The following is a 2382-nucleotide window of genomic DNA, read 5'->3' as shown; positions in this document are numbered from 1 at the left end:
ATCTTGAAGTTCACTAATTCTTTCTTCTGTCTATCTGACTCTGATATTGAATCCCTCTAGTGAAAGCTTCATTTCAGTTATTAAGCTTTCAGCTCTAGAATTTGTTTGGCTTCTTTTAAAAATATATCCTTATTAATATTCTCAGTTTGTTCAGACATAATTTTTCTGATTTTATTTCTTCTTTGTCCACGTTTTCTTTTAATTCTTTAAACATACTTAAGATTGTTGTTTTAAAATCTTTCTCTAGTAAGTTTGATGTTTGGATATTTTTAGGAATGATTTTGTCAATTTATTTTGTTTCTTTGAGTAGACAATGTTTTCCTGTTTCTTTGTATGTCTTGTGATGGTTTATTTTTTATTTTTTATTTTTTTAATTATTTTTAATTTTTTTTAGGAGAGGCGATCCTTGGTTGACTTCACAGATTGCAAGGACCTTGTCAGCTTACAATCCTTTATTTTTTATTTTTTACACCTACAGCACCTGGTCTTCCTAGGTGGTCTCCCATCCAAGTACTAACCAGGCCTGACATTGCTTAGTTTACAAGATCAGACAGGATTAAGTTTGTTCAGGGTGGCATGGCCATAGACTTGTGATGGTTTTTTAGTTGAAAATTAGACATTTAGGTGTCTAATTTAAGTGGCAACTCTGCAAACCAGATTCTTCCCACTTCTCAGAGTAATTTTTTTTTTAATTGAAGGCTGTAGTAGCCAATTTGTTTTGTGACTTTCCTCAACTAATTTTCAAAGGCTATATTCCTTGTTGTGTGTGGTCACTAAAGTGTCTGTTCCTTAGTTTGTATTTAGCTGTATTTTGACAGAAATTTTCTTGAATGCTAGGAACAAACAAAAACAAAAACAAAAACAAACCCTGAAAACAATACCACAACACCTCTCCCAGTCTTTGTAGATTAGTTCTGTGCTTGGGCACTCCTTCAGCACTTAGCTGGATTTGCACTGAAACTTGGAATCAGCCAAATTCTTCCATATACATGGTGTTTTTAAATACTCTAGCTTCCAAAGAAACTCTCCAGTTTTGCTCCCAAGCCTTAAATCATCTATTATAGTTTTGAGCATCATCTTTGGCCCCAGGCATCTGCAAATAACTTCTTGGCATAGCACTGAAAAAATGCTACCTTTCTGGTACAAACTCTGAGTAAAGTGAAACAAAAGCCAGCACCCTGCATCAGTCCTTCAGGCAGTCTTCAGATGGGTTAGGACAAACATATTTAATAACTTGCAGCTAAAGTCTCCTTTGCTCCCCTCTGATAGCAAGACCAAGATCCCATATTGGCAACACAAGCTTTCCTTTTCAAGACTGCCACCTGGCCATGGAGAGGGTAGGGCAAAGACAAGTAAAAACACCATAAATATTTCCTACTGTCTTGGTTCGGTGTTCATTTCTATACTGCAAACCTTTAACCATCTTCCAGAGTGTTGACAACATTGGTTCTGACAGTGCCTACTTGTTTTGTGATATTTCTGTGGAGGAATGAGAGTGTGAAGCTACTTACTCTGGCATTTTGCTGATATCACTTCTGTTTCACAAGGAGCTGTCATATATAGCAGAGTGCAGAAAGAAAGTCGAGGAACGAAGCCCAGGTTGTAGTAGTCAGAGAAGATGAGCTTCAAATGTGACCAACTGTCCCACCAAGGCAGGTCTGTTATTGCAAGGTCAGGACCCAAGTTAGGCCCTTTTGACATGGAATAGGACATGAAAGTAGATGCCTATAGATGACTGACAAGACACGTTTGAACTTCCTGAGCCTGCAGACAAGGCTCAATTCTCCATATTAAGAACTAGCACTCCTTTCTGCTAATCATGAGATAGAAGGAAATGCAGAAGACTTTCTCTAACAAAATAACATATGGACCTCTTAGGACCCACCCCTTTCCCTTTTGGCCACAGTGACCATAATTAGGGCTGTCATAGTGTAACTCAGCCTGGATAACCTGGGCCTGATAAACAGTGGTAGCATGTATTTCCAAATGTGCTTTCGGACCTGAACAACATATACTAGTAGCTGGGAGAGAATATGTGAGACTGTATTCTTAGTATGTTATCTCAAGGGCAAGAAAATAAAATTAGATAGGAAAGCATTTATTGACTTAAAAAGGGTCCTGTATTAAAATACAGGTATTAGCACCCTGGCCTCTAGGAGACAATGTAAGCCTGCTACTTGGATGGCTCCCAGAAGTGTGCAAAAGGCAGTGGCTCACACTGAGTGAAGTCAAAGCGGCAGGATCTTGCTCTGTCAAATAGTGAAGAAAGGAATTAAAAAGTTATGGGAAACAGGTATGCTGAATGGATATTATGGATGGCTGGAAGCCCCAGCAGATGATTATGTCCCACGGGAAAATCTAGAGGATACATCATTGACCAAC

General features: G+C 38.4%; 1 pseudogene; it reads right to left on the bottom strand.

Annotated features, from left to right (window-relative positions):
* Window positions 1–469: 469 nt before the first annotated feature.
* LOC111745677 lies at window positions 470–588 on the bottom strand (annotated as a pseudogene).
* Between the last annotated feature and the right edge of the window lie 1794 nt (window positions 589–2382).

The sequence above is a fragment of the Pteropus vampyrus genome, unplaced genomic scaffold (genome assembly GCF_000151845.1).
Source record: "Pteropus vampyrus isolate Shadow unplaced genomic scaffold, Pvam_2.0 Scaffold160, whole genome shotgun sequence".
In the NCBI taxonomy this organism is placed as follows: domain Eukaryota; kingdom Metazoa; phylum Chordata; class Mammalia; order Chiroptera; family Pteropodidae; genus Pteropus; species Pteropus vampyrus.
The sequence above is the reverse complement of the archived record's forward strand: the minus strand, read 5'-3'. Positions and strand labels throughout refer to the sequence as shown.